Below are 20,565 nucleotides of genomic sequence, written 5' to 3'. Positions count from 1 at the left end.
GCAGTGTTTCTGCAGGTGGTACACAGTGAGAATACACTTTAGGACAATATAACGTTGCAGTCAAATTAATACTAATATAATAATAATGATAATAATACACACAAGATTATGTATTACAATGTCATGTGTCTGAAACAATAAGTATGTATATACACACACGATTATGTATTACAATGTTATGTGTCAATAAGTATGTAGCCTATATTGCGCTCAGGTAGTTTGGCGTGACTGGCCTGGAACGCTACAAAGTCGTGAGTCGTGGTTTGAAGTGGGGATTTACGTGCTCAAAAACCTGCCTGGAACGCAGCAGTATTCTCTGGGGGAAAAAACGGTCTACTACAGGATGGCGCCAGTGAACGGTAAAGAGAAACTAACTTGGCTAGATATATGTCGGTTTTTTTTTTAATTTTTTTAATTAAGCTCTAGAAAACATCATTGTTATATTGTCCCAGCTGCATACGACCAGCGGGCCGCAGTGCGCTGGTTAACCATCATTTTACCACAGTAGAACCTATTTGCAGTAAAACCATTAACGTTAACTTACACAATGAACCATGGTTTTACTACAAGTACTATGGTTTATCTTTGATTGTTGTAGTAAAACCGTAACTACAAATTTAACCATGGCTGCAAAACTTTTACTTAAATAATACAAGCAAAAGTGCACTTGCAAGGATAACGTACTATGTTCCGTACAACAACGATGTTCCGTACAGATTAACTTTAACCGCCGATCGCTGAATAAATACTTCTAGACTTCGCTTGAAAATGGCTAACGTTATACTTCAGACAGCGGCTTGGGTGGGGAGACAACTAGAGCAGCGAAAATGTACATTTAAATTTCATGTATGCTTTTCCCAGTATAACAGTATTTATTAAATTAATATTGTGTTATCACAAATTGTAAAATATATTACCCTTTTGTTGACTAAATGCTGTGAAATGGGAATTTTTAAACGATTGGCCTATTTCACAAGATGGCCCCCGAGACCGGAAGTAGGGTAAACTCTTTTCCGGTGAAAGCGCTAGCAGTTACAGTCGGAGGACAAATGCGGAAACTATAAGCGGTTTAGTCCTGTTTCTTACCTTTTTTATGGTGTTTATGTCAACCCAAAGAAGAAACAACCCTATTTATCACTTCACAGCTTTCCGTGTCTTACGGGTTTTCATGGAACAACTGGGGAGACGTTAAATCAAGCCAGACACAGACGGCAAAAAGACTTCTGGTCGCGCCGCCCGCCCGAATCGCCATTCATTTTCAAAATGGACTTTGAACAGCTTGTTTTCTCTCCCAGTCATTCATATAACGTTATCTGACAAAAGTAAGAATATCAGATGTTGTCCGTTTTGTTGATAGTTTTCAGGGAGTTCGAAAAGATCGAAATTGGACAAATTCTTGACGTTTGCTTAGTGCTTCCATAAAAAAAGTTCCATTCATTTTTGGCATGACACTTGATGACTAAGCTCACATTTAACGTTAATATATCGAAAAACAATATATAAATAAATTGAAATGATGTCTGATTGTAGGCTATGAGTTAAATCTAGTGGCTTTTGTTAAAAAAAAATCATGTTATTAAGTGTTAGTCCAGGAGATTGCAGCAATCTTCCACTACTAGATTATGGCTCCTTTTTCATGTTACCATGAATGAAACTAAGAATTGTACATCTTTACAGTGAATTTGACCTAACGTTGCTAGTATGTCTAATAATGAAATTAAGGCAAATAAAAAAAATATTTAGACTAAAAACATAAATGAAGTGATTGATTTTACATGTTTAAAAAAAATCATGTTACAAAATAATATTTAACTGTCTGGGGTCCCCTTATGAAAAGAAAATATTCCCTATATGAATGATCAATATATGAAATGGTTTAACAGTATATTTGAAAACATACAAAATAATATATGGTGATAAAATATTACAATATATTAAATGAAACATGTCATTCAAGTCACTTTTTGCATAGAAACAAGTCATTTTCATATATTTAAAAATGTGAGAATATATTTACTAATATATAATGTAATTTTATATTCAGTAATACACTAAAAAATATATACAGGGATTAAAGTTATCCGTCGCTACGACGGACTTCCGTTAATATCAGGTTTCCCCCTGTCCTTATGTCTTAAATCACCCTTTTCATTATTTTAAGGCCGTAAATATGCTTATATTTCTCAAATAGTGTAATAAATGTCTTAATTTTAGTTTGAATGGGTCGGAAGGACGAGGTGTTCACCCGCTTAGGGATATGTGATCAAAGCCTGGACTGGAGCAAAAGCCCGTTCCTCTCTGCACAGAAGCGTTCTATTATCACTCCGCTCCTGATCCACTCCGGGTTTTCCAGTCCCACTCACGGGAAAAACTGCTCCGTGTTCAAACAACTTTAAAAATGATTCCAATATGTTTATTTTTTTAAACCACAAACGTCTTTATTTATAAGACTATATGTAACGGTTTGGAAAGTATTTTACACGTTTAATAAATGTCCCAGCTGCCCTTGCTTGCACAAGTAAACAGCAGGCCTGGCATAGCGCACCCAGGTAAAAAGGAAAGAAAGTTACAGAAAACAACTTCTACAAACAATTTTAATTTGCCAACAGGTAATAATAATAATTATAAAACGGTTAGTTCCAATCCTTGATTCTGATTGGTCAATAGCTGTGCTTTATTCACGATAAAACACGGCTATGACCGCTTCACCCAACGGTTCTATGTATCACTACACAACACCCCTAGCAACCACTCTTAGCAACTTAAACAGATGTTTCATCTCATTGATATTGTTCATTTAAAGCTAGAGCAGAGCATTGTGAGAGATCGAGTAAGCGAGTGTACCTGCATTTACAGTAGACGTAGCATTTTCCTTCAGGTCAGTCCTATATTCATAATAAAAAAATGCGTTTGAATGTCCGCTGCATATTTTGTCCTTTTAACAGTCATGGGGTTTTCCGTGCATAACGTTAGTCATCTGTCAGTTGCGTCTGTCTTCTCCGTGATCACAAGTTCGAGTCCTTTCAAAAGCCTTCTCTACAGACTCACTCACTCACTCACTCACTCATAAAGACAGTCTTTGCCGCCATCTATTGGCGAAATAATATATGTAACTTCTGTTGCTGTTCACGTTCCGGGACTATTTTTTCCAGCGGAAGGCAGGCTTTTAGTGATTTTACTTCATGAAAGTTGCATAGATACATATTTTTCGGCTTTAATATTTTTATTGTGTGGCAACCGTTTTATAAAAGCAATAAGGTACTCGAGGCAAGTGCTGTATCGTGAATAAGTAACGGCTGAAGGGGTTGCAGGCACTCCGCTTCGCGTCGTGCCTAACAACGCCCTCCAGCCGTTACTTATTCACGATACAGCACAGCCTCTCGTACCTTATTGCTTACATAAAAGTGCATGACATGCAAATCGGGTAACAATCAAGTGCCATATAAACATGTTTTGTCAGGGCATCAGTCCCGAACCGGCATCAACACTCCATTTCAACATCTGCTTCCTCCTTCACACGCGCCTGGTGTGATTTAACTTCTCCCCGGTTGTTCCATGAAAACCCGCAAAACACGAAAAGCTGTGAAGTGATCAATAGGGTTGTTTCTTCTTTGGGTTGAAACATAAAAAGGTAAGCTACCGCTTTTAGTCTCCGCATTTGTCCTCCGACTGTAACTGCTAGCGCTTTCACCGGAAAAGAGTTTACCCTACTTCCGGTCTCGGCGGCCATTTTTGTGAAATAGGCCAATTGCGGCCGATGACTGTTTGGCGCCACTCTCAGGCAGCATGTCTGTCAGCAGAGGCGAAACTCTGATGCTTTTTTGGTAACAGCCACTAGGTGGCGCTTCGGTAGCGCTGCCGCCATTTTGGGGTGACTCCAACTGGAGTTACTAGACAACAGCACAGTTAACAGTTTTTTGAGGTAGTTTTTTGTGTTTTTTTACTACAAACATGATGATCTTATAGAATATGATGCTGCTGCATTGCTGTGTCCGTTATCCTATAACTTTAATTGCCACTTTGGACAGTGGCTGTGTTTTTTTGTTTACATAGTCTTGCTTTAACGGTCATTAATATAAGATAGTACTGCAAAAAACAGTTTACTGTAAAGCTATTCTATTGTTATATATTTATTGTCCAACATTTACATTTTAGTACAATTTATTTACTGAATTCATTTATTTCATTGATAACTTATTTTTGTATGTAACGTTATGTGTAGGCCTACCTTCTGGGAAACGGTCTAATGTTATTATAACTTTATTCTTACCTGTCACACTTAATATGGAGAGTAATATAACGTTAATTAATTAAATCCTTGAACTTTCCTGTCTCAAGTTGTGTGGGGGAAAAAGCCTGGTTAAGTAGCAACTTCTTTTTAACTGCTATAACGCTGCTATCACCTAATTATTTCAACCTAAAAATGACCTCTGCACTGGACTAAATATAAGTATAATATGACTGCCGAGTCGCTTTCACCCCAAAATGGCGGACGCTTAGGGCTGCTGCTGGGCGCTGGTGTTGCAATGGAACGTTCTATTGGCTTTCACTTCTTGTCAATATACGTTCTTTGTTTATATTTGTAAGACTGGGAAACTGGTTGAAGCTGGAAATGAACATTTGGCCTTGTAAGAACTGGTTGGAGACACTGTCTTGACCACATGGTCTATTGAAACAAAGGAACTTGCTGAAATAGCATTCGACCTCCCCCTCACGCAGTCTCACCTGATTTACATTTCACCCAGTAACAGCTAAAACTCACATAAGAATATATATATATATGGTTTAATGTGAATGAGTATCATTAAGGATTGTGTTTAGTATCATTTTAAAGGTCTCAGGGTGGCTGGTACGAGTGTCTCATTCCAAAAGAAGTAAAACAAAAGGTAATAAGGTTATTAAGAATATAGAAATATCCTTCACACAGAAGGGTTTGTCTCGGAGTTAACACCTTCTGGCCTTTTGTTTGAATGCAAATTACAACTAAGCAAATGGTTACCTACCAGTACATTTCCACTGTGAATACAGGTTTACATATGAAATGAGGTCTGGCTATTTAATGGAAGGCAGCAAGGGATCGTGGCTTTTTCTGTATTTCAGATCAGCCCGTGAGGTTTAGCTCATGTAGTTCATGTTGGGTTCGCATCTATTTCTCTAATCCTAAAACATTTGATGATTTGCATTGATTATCTTTCAATTGATTATGGAATTGTTAAAATACATTTACCTGACATAATAAATTGTTATATTTGATTATTCTAACAGACTTTGACTTTATTTTCATTGGAGTTCAAACGAATAGTCAAACATTAACGTATACTTAATGATGCACAGATATCATTAAAACACTTTCATTCTATGGAGTCAGATGAAACGAGTTAATACATTAGATAAAAAGTATTGCATTTAATTATAAATCCCTTTGCCATTGGAAGAGACGGAACGCGCGTTGAGACCTTCACCGCTAATTTGAATGCCGCCCTTGGATCGAATTAGCAGGCCTTACAAATTGGCGACCCCCGAGACGTGATCGCAACAGATGAATTCGCGAGCAACGTCTTTTCCAGCAAAGTATGGGGATTTTAAAATCAGCATGAGGTTTGAACATCTTCACTTTCTTCTGCCGCTGTGGTAAGTCTTTTTTTTTTTTTTTTCCTCTTGTGAAGTGTTGAGAAAATGTTGTTTGGCATTGTTATGGGTAGCTATAGGAAATCCCTTTGTTTAGTCCAGAACTGAAATACGTGAGGACGTGATAAGCGACAGCGCAGATGAAGAATGAAACCCCTTGTTAATAGATTAAAGATATCCTTGTTTGCCTAAGCAACAAAAAACGAAACCTAAAATCGGAATAACATCTTCCAAATGTTTTTCGTGTAACGTTACTTGATGAGGAGCTGTAAAACAGCCTAAAAGTTTTCAAATCAGCCGCATGTTTGTCGCCATTGTGGTATTGGCTTTGTTGAAACGAACTAGCAACAATAAGAGAATCGGAAAACAACAGAAAGAAAAATCTAAGTTTGTAAATGGAGAAAATCGGAGAACACGTGATTTTATAAATAAAAAGGCAGATCGATGCATTGTTTATAAAAAGCTAAATTTGGAAAAACAGGATGATATTATTTACAGGCTAAAATCGGATCTCAAGGCTAAGCTAAATGTTATTGTCCATGCTGCTTCCAAAACGAAGCTAAGCTAAATGCTAGTATTGCCCATGCTACTTAAAAAACGAAGCTAATGCTAAATGCTAAAGCCATGCTGCCTCCAAAACGAGGCTAGGCTAAATGCTAGTATTGCCCATGCTACTTAAAAACTAAGCTAATGCTAAATGCTAAAGCCATGCTGCATTAAAAAAAACGCTTAACTCTTTGTGTGACCAGCCCACCGGTGGGCACAAAAGCCACATTGAATAATATTCTATACTAAACCTAAACTAATCTTGACAAACTCTATATTGCATTTGAAAGCTTCCACTTTAACACAGATGGGATTAAAAGGCAATAATGCAATAATTTGTATTTTCAAATTTGGAGTTGTGCTTTAAACATTGTAATGCACTCCTAGAACACACTTCATAGCTGTTTGTGCCACCATATGTGCACATAGGCTAATTGTAAGTTTATTCTTTAAACACAGGATTGCTTTACTGTTTGTGTATTTGGAACACTTAGGTAAAGGCTGTTGATGTTGTATTCTAGGCCACGTATCCTGTGTGAACTGAATTAAACGCGTGTGTCTCTATGCTGAATGTGGTTATAATGCGATTCACAATGAATTTGAGAGTCAGAAACCACGAACGCGCATCTCATTAATCCTGAAACAAAAAACCTTTTCATATTCAAAGCTGCAGGGAACGAAATTTCCCCAAATATAAATTGGAACATGTATAATGATCCTGCCCTGTTTACGTTGTGGGCCGAAAAGGTCGAGCCTACACTGTACAAACTCAGTAAAAAAGGTCTTAACATGGACGCTATTGACAATGAAATTGTCACTTGGTGGAAAACCGTGGGTAGTAAACAGAAGAAATCAAAACATGGTGAAATAATTGAGGCTTTAAACTTCATAAGTTATAAACGGCTAGATAAGTCAACAACATTTCTATCTTCGCTTATGGATGTTAAATGTGAAGAAGTGCATTCTAAAAATGCAGAGGCAAAAATGTCTGAGGCAAAGATTCAAGATCTTCAAACACAGCTAGATAAATTACTAGCTGAGCAGTTAGCCCTGACTGAAAAGTGTAAAAATCACAAATACACCATCGCAGATCTTAAGACTAAACTAAATGCTAAAAAGTCCATGTCTCCCAAAAACCTCAACAGTGATGGGACTAAAAATGTGCACTTCTTAAATGAGCCCGCCTGCCCTAACAATCCTGTATCTTTTCAGACAGGTGAAGCATGTGATAGAGTTTTGAACAGAGTGCCTGTTTCAGCCTTTAAGGTGATACGGCACCCAAACGGCACAGAGTCAACCATTCGGCGTCCTCTAACGGTAACTGAATGTAGCTTGTTTAAAGCAGAGATCGGACCATTGCCCTTGAAAGAGCCATTCGAACCATGGTGGAGACGCATTGTTAGTCTAAAACATGCATTTCAGCTTGAACCAAAAGATATTTGGCAAATTGTTATCAGCTCAATTCCAGAGGTTCTGAACTATAAGATACCACAGGCGTTGATGACAGGCAACATTGTGCAGTCAGTGTATCAAGATGAGCCTGAGGGTGAAATCTTTAATAGACTAAAACGATGTCTTCGCGATCTGCGCGGTTGTAGTCCTGTTGGATGGGAATTGATTTTCAATCGGAAACAGAGTACTGAAGAATCGTTCGAGACATATGCAGAAAAAATGTTTGAACTGTTTGAGGAGTATTCTGGAATTGAAGGTGTTAACCACAACAATGTAACTCTCCTTGACTTACTACTTACAAATGCAGGACCGCGTGTACAACAATCGCTCATGTATGGTGCTTCTCCAGCAAAAAATACATTCGAAGGTATTGTTAGCTGGGCAACAAGAATTGAGTCACGAAAACAGATGCATGGTGAGGTAGCTGTGTTAGAATGTCATGAAAATCCTCCATTTGCAGGAGAATTCAGAAAGCCACACGGTGAAAAACTGAGCAGACTCTGTAATTCCTGTCACAAAACAGGCCATACAGAGGAGAAGTGCTGGTCATTGGGCAGAGGCAGACCTCCACCCTATTTCAAAAAACGCAGACAGCCACACTCTGATGACACAAACCAGCGCTCTGCAAGTGACCAAAACTCAAATGCACCTAAAACCCTCACTGAGCTAACAACTTTGGTCACTCAAGGCCTTCAGCTATTAGCGTCATTTGCTAGTCGGGTAGCAGCCCAATAGCAAATGGCTCAATAGTTTAACATCAAAATTCATTGAATCTGTCAAATTTTTCCCTCAAAGGTATTGAGACGAGAACAAGCAGAGACTCGTCAGAGACCAGAAACAATATAATTTCATTTATATTCTTAAATTCTAATATACATTATATTGTAATCGCCAAGCAGGCATTAATTGGAGAAGTGTGACATTAATCCTTACATAATTTCATTTATATTCTTAAATTCTAATATACATTATATTGTAATCGCCAAGCAGGCATTAATTGGAGAAGTGTGACATTAATCCTTACATAATTTCATTTATATTCTTAAATTCTAATATACATTATATTGTAATCGCCAAGCAGGCATTAATTGGAGAAGTGTGACATTAATCCTTACATAATTTCATTTATATTCTTAAATTCTAATATACATTATATTGTAATCGCCAAGCAGGCATTAATTGGAGAAGTGTGACATTAATCCGTACAGTTCGATTTCGTTGACCTGCTATCCAGTGCCAAAAGGGCGGAGGTGTGTTTTAATTTTTAATTTTTGCCTTTAAAAAACACTCCCAGAAGTGTGGCACAGGTAATAGCCAACTGATCAAGGAAGCAAATTTAGAAGGAGGGTGTGAACTAAACATCAGACAGACCACAGCCTTTTAAAGGTAACTAGAGATCTGCACTAACCAAATGTGTGAACGACACCATGACCACAGATCTGACTGTAATGAAAGCAACTTGAGGTAAAGCCAGAGAATGTCCCCAGCAGAACTGGGACCTTAATGCTGTGACACAGCAGACTGTGAAGGCTCGACTACAAGAGCAGCTTTAAGGTGTCGCACACTGCACTGAAACAACAGCAATAATTCAGACCTGGTCAATGAAACTCGGTTTCATGTGACAGCTGGAATTAAAATTGCAATGGACATGATAATGGAGCAAGCAAAGAATTCCACATGTCTGAATTTGAAACTGTTGAAAACATCAGAATTAACTGTGGTTCTCTCTGCACTTGTTTCTGTCAGGTTACTTCTGCAATTCCTCAGGGGACGGATGCCAGGACGGCCGGACCTCACGATTGTTAGAACATAACCTGAGATTCGGGAGATGGGTGAAAAGACACTTCAAAGGCCATTTACATCTCACAATAGCACATCACTACATTAGCATGGCCTCCCAGTTTAGAACTGGAACTAAAATTTGCAACACAATTGCTATCCAGTCGATTCCACCCATCTCCTAGACATGAACACTGAACACACTCCTCCATCACTACACCCTCACAGCATCATCACCTGGAATAGATCAAGTCTATTCAGACTGAACACTACACATCATGAGAAGATAAAGATGACATAGAGTCCAAAAGTGTCACTTCACTAAAGATCTATTGTCCATCTTCACACTAACAGATCCAGATAGCTTCACACACATAGGATGGGAATGAATGGCTACAGTCACAAATCAATGATGCAAAAACAAAATTAAAGCAGAGGCAGACCTGCTATTAAATTTAAGAATGTTTAAACTTTCTGATTGTTATTAGGGTGGTTGGAAGGTCAGAGGGCCCCTGATTTCTCAACAACCACTAATAACAGAAACATCATAACAAATAGATCTGAAGTGTGAGCGCTTCAAACAATTACAGAATTTACAATTCAACCCTGTCATTGACTGTGACTTAGCCAACAACACACACACACACACACACACACACACACACTCTCTCTCTCTCTTTCTCTCACACAAACTATCACACTCACACACAGACGCACACACACACACCCTCACACAAACACACAATCTCACACCTGTTACAAGGAATGAACAATCTCCATTCTTGAATACATTTAAGCATATTCCAAGTCACTTCTTAGATTTACATAAGTGGCTTGCATTGGAAGATTCCTGAACAAACAGTGATTCTTCATATTTTTTTTTCAATTTTGAATATTATTATTGTGATTACATGACTTCTTGATGCATAACATTTATTTGATTGCTTTGATTACACTGACCTCTTGCTACATTTCCTTTGTATAATTCAGACCCAAAAAATATATATATATTTAAGAATTGGATATTTAATATGAGACAAATGTACCATTCACACCTGCTGACAAGAACATGGTATTTGACATTGAACATGACATGATTTTGTTTTGTTGCATTATGCGTTTCTAAGGATTTCTTCGCGAGTTCAGGTTCATATGTGTTCAATCGTGAAGCGGACATTTAAGATGCTTTTCAGGTGTCTCACACAAGGCAGTGTGAAGCCAAGGAGAACACCTTCATCCACTGAGGTCTGTCCAGACAGCCGCACCGTTGGGAGGTGACAGGATTGGTCAAGAAGGGACAGATTATCGTTATGGGGAAGGTGCCAGGGAAGCGGAAGTTTCTCCATGAAGGAATGACACATCAACTGAACAAGTCAAAAGGTCCAGATTGACTATATGAACTTTGCTCACGTCACAGGATCACTGGCAGAAAGCCTGAACGCCTCATCCACCTGCTGGACTCATGCTACATACACCTGGTGAGAACAGGTGTTCTGCAGGTGAACACAGCCCTCTGAGCTTCTACAGATGCTGACATTGCAAAGACAATTTTGAGTTACATCTCAAGGATTACAACAAACGTCTTACCGCGTGACCCCGTAAGTTTTCATTCGAATTTGACCCACGGGGTCAAGGAGGGAACTGTAAGACTGGGAAACTGGTTGAAGCTGGAAATGAACATTTGGCCTTGTAAGAACTGGTTGGAGACACTGTCTTGACCACATGGTCTATTGAAACAAAGGAACTTGCTGAAATAGCATTCGACCTCCCCCTCACGCAGTCTCACCTGATTTACATTTCACCCAGTAACAGCTAAAACTCACATAAGAATATATATATATATGGTTTAATGTGAATGATTATCATTAAGGATTGTGTTTAGTATCATTTTAAAGGTCTCAGGGTGGCTGGTACGAGTGTCTCATTCCAAAAGAAGTAAAACAAAAGGTAATAAGGTTATTAAGAATATAGAAATATCCTTCACACAGAAGGGTTTGTCTCGGAGTTAACACCTTCTGGCCTTTTGTTTGAATGCAAATTACAACTAAGCAAATGGTTACCTACCAGTACATTTCCACTGTGAATACAGGTTTACATATGAAATGAGGTCTGGCTATTTAATGGAAGGCAGCAAGGGATCGTGGCTTTTTCTGTATTTCAGATCAGCCCGTGAGGTTTAGCTCATGTAGTTCATGTTGGGTTCGCATCTATTTCTCTAATCCTAAAACATTTGATGATTTGCATTGATTATCTTTCAATTGATTATGGAATTGTTAAAATACATTTACCTGACATAATAAATTGTTATATTTGATTATTCTAACAGACTTTGACTTTATTTTCATTGGAGTTAAAACGAATAGTCAAACATTAACGTATACTTAATGATGCACAGATATCATTAAAACACTTTCATTCTATGGAGTCAGATGAAACGAGTTAATACATTAGATAAAAAGTATTGCATTTAATTATAAATCCCTTTGCCATTGGAAGAGACGGAACGCGCGTTGAGACCTTCACCGCTAATTTGAATGCCGCCCTTGGATCGAATTAGCAGGCCTTACATATTCATAAAGGGTCAATTCACCTTTGGCTAAGCCCCGCCCCCCTTAGTTACTGTCGCTATGTCCGTCAAGCTACGCCGCTCTCACGCACACACCATGTTCTCAAGCAATGAAAAATACATCGCGGAGCAGAGAGGAGAAGACTGACAACAGGCTGACAGACCAGGTTACCTTTCGGTTACTTTTCATATTAAACAAAGTCTCACCTTTCAAATTTGGTAATTTTTTAAAAGAAATTTAAACAATAATGTTGGACTGTGGCAACACGGTGGCGGTAACGTTAGTCACCTTCAAAACTACCACAGCGTGTCTGTAACATTAACGTTAGGTGTTTGTATCTTGAATAACAAAGTTAGCTAACATCCAGCCGCTACTCAAAAGATACAATCCTGACTTACGTTAACGTTACGTGATAACTAAACTATCGCTAAGCTTGCTAGCACCTTGATTCTTCATTAATTAGGGTAGAGAACCGAAATCATAACAGCATAACACTGTCTAACTAGTATAACTTCACAGTAAGGTTAAAAGCAACATTTACTTTAGAGCACACAAGTGTTGAGGGGTTTAGCTGACTGTGAGGACGTCCACACAGTTTAATCCAAAGACGACACTTGTCAGGATTTGACTTCGGTTTTGGGAAGGAAAAAAACGGACACCCCCCTCCAACCTCTCGGGGAAACGCGTATCTGTGTTACAAATGCCCCAGGCACAACGTTTAACCATATTTTTGATAAAACTGCGACGGTAATAGCCGGCCGAGACCAAAAATATGAGACGCCTGTGTTATATCAATGGAGCGCTGTGAAAAAGTGTCGGACCTCTGTGGGAGCTCGTTCTTGGCTGTGCTGTGATTGGTCAATCTACATTCTAGGGTGTGGCTTAGCCAAAGGTGAATTAAGTTAATATTAACATAAATTGTTACATGAATTGAATATTTTAACATAAAAATGTATCAGTTGATCAGTTAATTTTCCATTTTCACCATTGAAAATAAGTTATGCGCTCTGTACGGAACACCATTATAAGCCTGTACGGAACATCGTTAACGCTTATCATCTTCCGTACACAGGTGGAGGAGGTAGTTTTCCCCACTTTTCTCAAAAACGATTGGTCCAAAAGACATCAAAGTGTGGACCAATCAATGGATATTCCCCCAGAGAATGATCACACAAACATGCTAGTCTTGCTCTCAGGGGGCTTTTACACTGGGCTCGTTTGCTGCGGTCCGAGCCCGAGGGCGTTTGTTCCCGGCGCCCCCCGCAGCGTTGGTCTGGTTTCACACTCAACTTGATTCTATCGAACCTTGATGCGTTCGTGTGCATATTACGTCATCGCAAACGTGCACGGCGCATGATAGAAAACAGAACGCGGGGCAAAATTGTGTTTTTTTTAATTAATTCGCTGCTATTATGCGCAGTTGAGTGAACAATACAGGTTTACTGTGCGTGTGTCACATAAGGTGGCCTTCTGCTGCTTGCAAACGGACTCTTTTGAGGAGACAGTGGATTTCCAAATTTGGTGCCCTGATTTCACGCGCAATGCACGAATACACTGCAGGCTCACTCTCGCTCGTATCCAAGGTAAATCATCAACACTATCATCCCTTACAAGTGTTTTATTTAACTGAATACATCACAATAAGCTAAACTTCCTGAACAAGTGCGCACCCGAGTCCGAGAGCTGGTTTCACATTCACGCGAACCGCGGCACGGTTCGGGAGCAACCGAACTCAGACCACCTCCTCCAGGTAGTCTCGGGTTCGGTACTCCAGTGTGCACCCGGGTCCCATGACAGCGTTCACATTAGCGATTTTTCATGCGAACCGTGCCCCGTTCCAAACTAAACTGCCAGTGTGAAAGCCCCCTCAGAAACGGAAGAGTGGTCTCTGGCGTGCGGTGATAGGCGAAAAGTGTACGGAACATGGTTAGTCTACGATTACGTGTAACGTTACACAGAGGAAATAACGTTATTTTGCAGAGTGTAAATCAAACATAACAAAGGCTGGAAACTCCAAACAAAGACAAAAACATCAACTGGAAACTTTCAATACTAGACAAAGACACAGGGCAAACATGAGGGCTTAAATACACGAGACTAGCGACTAGACAAGGGACACCTGTGAACAATTAAACAATGAACCAATGACAACATGACACAACAGACAAGGGAACACATGACAGGATCACAAGACTAGAACAGGGGATCACATGACAGACAAGAAGCAGGAACAAGGAACAAAACCCAAACCATGACACATAAGCCGTTTTCCGACCAAGTAGTTATAGGAACTGTTCACTTCTAACCAGTTCTAAGAACTACTCTCCCCCAAACTCGGTTTTGCTGTTTGCGTTCGCACTGGCCAAGTGGCCATAGGAACTGGTAGGAGGGGTAAGGGAGTGACGCAAGCACGGCGGCGATCTTTATGGCGTCATCACTAGACGTAGCGCGGCCACATACAACAACAACAACAAACCAGCATGGTTAGCTATCGGAATGTTCCTGTTCTGCCTTGCCGGGACCTTAATAACGGAGTACGAACGGCGGCATTTAAAGATTATGCTTGAGTTCTCTACAGAGAAACACAGAAGACGAAGGCTCCAGCGTAATATGATCTTAAGTAATATGATGGAAGAAGATAGAAGAGCATAGCGCAGGAGGCAAACGAAACGATGGGTAAGTTTAGCAAGCATTAGCATTTAGCTGGTTGAATGCGTTATGTTTGTCTTAAGTTATGAGTTAGCATAGCATACTAGGCGAATTGCAACAGACAGTGAAGAAAATGTGTTGACAGTGGGCGTGACTTATAAGTTGAACCAATCATGGTAGACCTAGGGAAAGGGAACTAAAAAAGTCCTCACTCTAGAATAGGTACTGAAAGAGTTATAGGAACTACAGTCTGAGGAACTAAAAAATCCCCAACTTAGTCCGGTCGGAACACGCGAAAAAAAGGGTTATAGGAACGTTAGGTTCTAGGAACTGCAAAAGTCGGAAAGCGGCTAAACATACATAATTTCACGAAAGAGAAAACGGGTTGGAATCAAGGACAAAGGGATGGAGAAAGTATTGGTTTGAGTCTGTAATCAACAAAGGGATAACTCTATTATAATTAGCTCAAAGTGATCATATTCTCCTGTGTTCTCAGGCTCTTCTCTGATCATCAGCCTGATTTTGGTTATGGTGGTCATCAAACTGCTGCTTCTGCTTCTGCTTCTGGTGATCAGAAGTCTTATACTGGATCATTTTCAAGGTAAAACTCCTTAAATACTTTACATGGAGAAACTCTCCATTTATACCAAGTTTGAAACGGATAGATTTCTTTGACCTGTTTTCCCACTTTCTGGCACCACCTCTAGGCTGCAGTGAGACATGATACAGATACTTGATGTGTGAAAACATTTAACGTTAATGTTAAAGCCTTGTTTATACTTCCGCCTGGCTCCGCCCAGTGAGCCTCCGCTGTCTGCGCGCTCCTCCCTGAACGGACGAGGCATTTATACTTTACACCACGTGTCAATTACACAGCCCGCCACGACTTTTAATCAGGCCAACAAATTCTGGTGATCAATTTAATGTGGCCTGTGCGCTGTTTAAATATACGTCTGTGACAATTACAACATTGAGGCGCACGTGGTGCTGTCGTGCTTCACTCAACTCGCTACTTTTATCAGAGAATACGGCAATAAGTAAGGAATAATTGATGCCGTTGAATTATTAGCAGATTAATGCTGTTATTAATAGAGAGCGAGAGGTGTAGGCTACGATAAGTGTCTTTCAACACTGTTCGGCAGCAGCGGTTCTCTAGTTTATCTGTTCCTCCAGGATAAATGTCTGTTGATAAACTATTTTACTGATAAAATCGTCGAGTATGTGTCCGTATGTGTGTGTTTGGCTGGGAGAGAGAGCGTGTCTTATCTAAAACGTAATTTTTTGGCAAAAACATTGAAATAATTTTTCTTTTTTATCCTATTGTTTACTATATTTATTTGCTTGGTCGCGTATTGCTGTGAGCAGAGGTGGGTAGGAACGAAGTAGGCTACATTTACTTCGTTACATTTACTTGAGTAGGCTATTTTTGTTTTTTTGGGGAAACATTTTTACTTTTAAAAGTAGAGTTAAATGTGGGTACTTTTACTTTAACATTTCTGATGAAAAAACTGTACTTTTACTTCGTTACGTGTTCCTCTCGTTACTTTATTTTAATGCAATACATGTGATATGCGGTGTTGTGCAAGTGACTTCCAAACTGTAATAGATTATACATTACTTGTTACTGTTATTTAAAAGTAATTCATTACCTTACAATATTACTGTCTCAGAATTGTAATGCATTACATTAATACTCCTGTATTACTTTTGAGTTACTTTCACCAAAATAGCTATACAGAAGTAGAACTTAACATTCTAAGGCTGTAACGATATGCGATATGAAACCGAGATCGCGACACTCAGATCCACGAACCTGCAGAATCACGACACACGGACACACCCCTTCTAACTCTTAAGAGTTATCCTTCCCGTCCAGATCCAATGCTACCACATCTTTAAATTATTATTAGTATTATTTGAATTTTGAAGTTAACATTATAAAATACCTAGAGCTACACCACAAAACTGGTTGAGGATAAATTATTTAAAATTGGGGAATTCCAGCGTTATGGATGTGAAATTTGCAGTCAAAACCGGAAATATAAATTCTCAGAAAATGCATTTAATACCAATATATCGAAACGTCTGTTTACTCCCTTAAAGGAGTCCAGACATTAGAAAAATATGAGTCTACACATGCGTTTTATTCTATTGTAGAATTCAGTCTGTCGTTGCACTGACAGATCTTGAAAAATGCTTTCAGTTCAAACATGCATTTTAGTCTGGGACTCGGATCAAGACTGGTCTGTCAACTGGGAGATAGTGGAATGTCAAAAATGTTTTAAGCTCCAAAGAATCAAATAGTCAAGAACCCATATTTTTCATACTCTTAAAAATAAATGTTCTTTATTGGCTTTATTTCTTAATTTTGAGACACTCACGGGTTCTTGGTGGAAGTACACGGTCACAGGACCCACGAATGGCACATCTTCTATCAGTGACAAAACCACACGCATCTCTCCTCGAAGCTGAAAGAATGCAAATGGAATTATCTTTCAAGATTTAATTTCTACAGTGGCACCATGTATCAGATGTACCGTCACAACTCGCAACACACAATCTCACCTGTATGTTCTGCACACCCAAATTAAACATGTATAAACACTTTGCTTTTATAACGGCAACCCCATCGTGCCTGAAAAAAAGATGTCGGAGAAAACACATTAGGTTTGCTTTTTAACTCTTTACAAATAAATTGAACTATTCAGCTGAATTTGTTCCAAACAACTAAAACTTGATGGGAAACTAAACAAAAATGGAGTCTTTAAATAGGATATACACTCATGTTATGTTACAAATCTGAGTTGGCTGCAGTTTGACGGTCAGGATTTGTCAGCTTGTGAAATACAGACTTTTAAATCCCTCCCTGACAGACAATAGACAATTTACTCATTATAGAGCCTCATGATTGCATGAGAAGCTCAAATATATCTCAATCTCAAGTCAGTAAATAGATGCGTGCGTCACCTGATGTCAGCGTCAAGCTCAATACGATCATCTCCATTGTTTGAGAGTTTTCACTCCAAGCACCTTCACCGGCTGTAAAATGAAGAAAGATCAAGTTGTAGAAGATAAAAATGTGCAGCCAAAACTCTAATATAGGGCAAATCAGTTGTTCCTTTATCCACTTATTATTCCATAACACTGTAATATAGTCGTTTTTTAGGTCAGTCGATTTTAGCTTAATATTAAAGTAATTTAACAACATATATGCTTGTTCATGGTAAACTAAAAAATTTCTTGACCGACCACCGAGCCTCATTAGCCGGTTAAAACCGGTTAACCGATTAGTATATATGCTACGCTATTTGAAATAACGGCCATTTCAAGCCGCGCCTGCAATTTCGCAACTCTGCCGCTCTGCCTCCCGCTCACACACACACACACACGCACACACACACTGCCCCAGCGCCGGCCTTCCACTCACGTCACTTTTTTTAAATCCCCTACAGCGCGAAACATGAGTCCCGCAAACGCGGCGCCGAGGAGCTTGTATGTAATCGGAGGACAAATGGCTCCATAGTTTCGAAATAGTGTGGGTACAAGGAAATCGCGTTGAAAATAAAGGCGTTAGTCTAGCGTTAGAAGCTCATTTGAAACATTGCCGCGCCTCATTTAAGAAAATGACAGCTCCGAAGAGACGCCACTTTAGTTTGACGTAGTGCTAACAATAATAAAGAAAGATGATGATCATCATCACCTTATCTGTTACCAGTGAAATGTAGATGTAATGTATTTCCATATCTAAGCCCATCTTATGCGTAATGTTGCCTAATAGACTGCAACACGATAAAACCAATGGATAAAACAGGCACCTTCAGAATGCGTAAAAGACGCACCGGTCAAGGCAGGTCTAACTCACTGTGTGCCTTCTAATAACGGACAGAACAACTCTTTTGTATAATTAACATTATTTTTTTATTTTTCAAAAAGACAAGTGTCAACTTCTGTTAAGGGCAACATCTCCTAAACCATAACAGACAACGGCCAACACAACGGCCTAATCTTATAATAACATTAAATAAACGAAAAATGATTTTAATCTATGAACGAGAATACTGTAGCCATTAGCCAACAAACAGCTCACAGAACGGTTTGGCCATTAGTTATTCTTGTAAAATAAATTAACGAAAAACAAGTTAAATAGAGAATACTGTGGCCTACAAAATAGACTGTGAAAATCTTTAATGAATGCGTAAAGACGCCTTAACTTATTTTTCTCAGGTGTCAAGGGTTAGGCCCCAACCACTCTTACATAACAGAAAATATTGGCCTACCCCACTCCCCGAGTCAGTCACTTATTTTTATTCAAGAACACAAGCATGTCTACGTGCTCTGGGGTCAAGCGGGTACGCAGTCGATTAACCCCAAGGCCCGCAGCGGAGAAAACCCTCTCCGATGGAACAGAAGTCCCGGGGATGCAAAGGTAGCGCTGCGCCAATCTTGCCAGTCTGGGAAAGCGCGTCTGGTTTGCCCTCCACCAATCAAGCGGATTGCTTTCTAGTGAGGGGCGACTATCTTTCACATACGTATCCACTTCCAGCTGTGGATCCGTGGCATCGGCTGCGCTGTAATCATCTCCCAGTAGCAGACTCATTGCACTCTCCTTGTGGCTGGCTCCACTGGATGGACCCGCTGTCACAGCAGCATCATCATCTCCTCCTGCAGCACCAGGCTCTTCTTCCTCACCCATGTCTTCCTCAATAGCTGCATGCTCCACGTCAGCACAGAGTTCCTTGAGTTTACCAAGCACTGCCTTTGTTTTTTCTCTTGATAAAAACGGGAGGTGTTTATGTCGAGGGTCCAGGGCAGAGGCGATCACCGCTGGCATTGCAACCAAGCGTTCGTTGTAGTCAACCTGTGACCAACAGCTGAATTAATGTCTATAATTAATTAATTCATAACACTTGATATTTCGAATTGTAGCCTATAACGCCCAATAGGCCTATAGCCTGTGTTCTATATTTATTAGGCTACAGTTCGTTCATTTATTTTCCGTTTTTATTTATTTAAACTTCGTTTCTCTTTATTTATTTTCCATATTTCTTTATTTAAATTTTGTTTCTCTTTATTTACATTTTGTTTTTTCTTTATTTAAATTTCGTTTTTTTTATTTAAATTTCGTTTTTTCTTTATTTAAATTTCGTTTTTTCTTTATTTAAATTTCTGTTTTTCTTTATTTAAATTTCGTTTTTTCTTTATTTAAATTTTGTTTTTTCTTTATTTAAATTTCTGTTTTTCTTTATTTAAATTTCGTTTTTTCTTTATTTAAATTTCGTTTTTTCTTTATTTAAATTTCGTTTTTCTTTATTTAAATTTCGTTTTTCTTTATTTAAATTTCGTTTTTTCTTTCTTTAAATTTCGTTTCTCTTTATTTTTTTTCTGTTTTTCTTTATTTAAATTTCATTTTTCTTTATTTAAATTTCGTTTTTTCTTTATTTAAATTTCGTTTCTCTTTATTTATTTTCCGTATTTCTCTATTTAAATTTCGTTTCTCTTTATTTATTTTCCGTATTTCTTTATTTAAATTTCGTTTCCCTTTATTTTCCGTATTTCTTTATTTAAATTTCGTTTCTCTTTATTAAAATTTTGTTTCTCTTTATTTAAATTTCGTTTCTCTTTATTTATTTTCTGTTTTTCTTTATTTAAATTTCGTTTCTCTTTATATAAATTTCGTTTTTTCTTTATTGAAATTTCGTTTTTCTTTAATTAAATTGTTTTTCTTTATTGAAATTTCTTTTTTATTTATTTAAATCTACCCTTTACTGTGACCCTTAACTTTATTAAAAGTATTGCTTAAGTTAACAGACCTGCGCCAGAACAGCGGCGCGCCTCACGCGGGGCAGGGCTTATATGTTCCGAGAACGCACTATAGTGATATAAAACACATGTTTTATAGAGAACTGTTGACACATGTTTTATATCAGTGCAGTGTCCGTTCTCG

The sequence above is a fragment of the Rhinichthys klamathensis genome, unplaced genomic scaffold, assembly GCF_029890125.1.
Source record: "Rhinichthys klamathensis goyatoka isolate OS25496 unplaced genomic scaffold, OSU_Roscu_1.1 h1tg000640l_1, whole genome shotgun sequence".
NCBI lineage: Eukaryota > Metazoa > Chordata > Actinopteri > Cypriniformes > Leuciscidae > Rhinichthys > Rhinichthys klamathensis.
The sequence above is the reverse complement of the archived record's forward strand: the minus strand, read 5'-3'. Positions refer to the sequence as shown.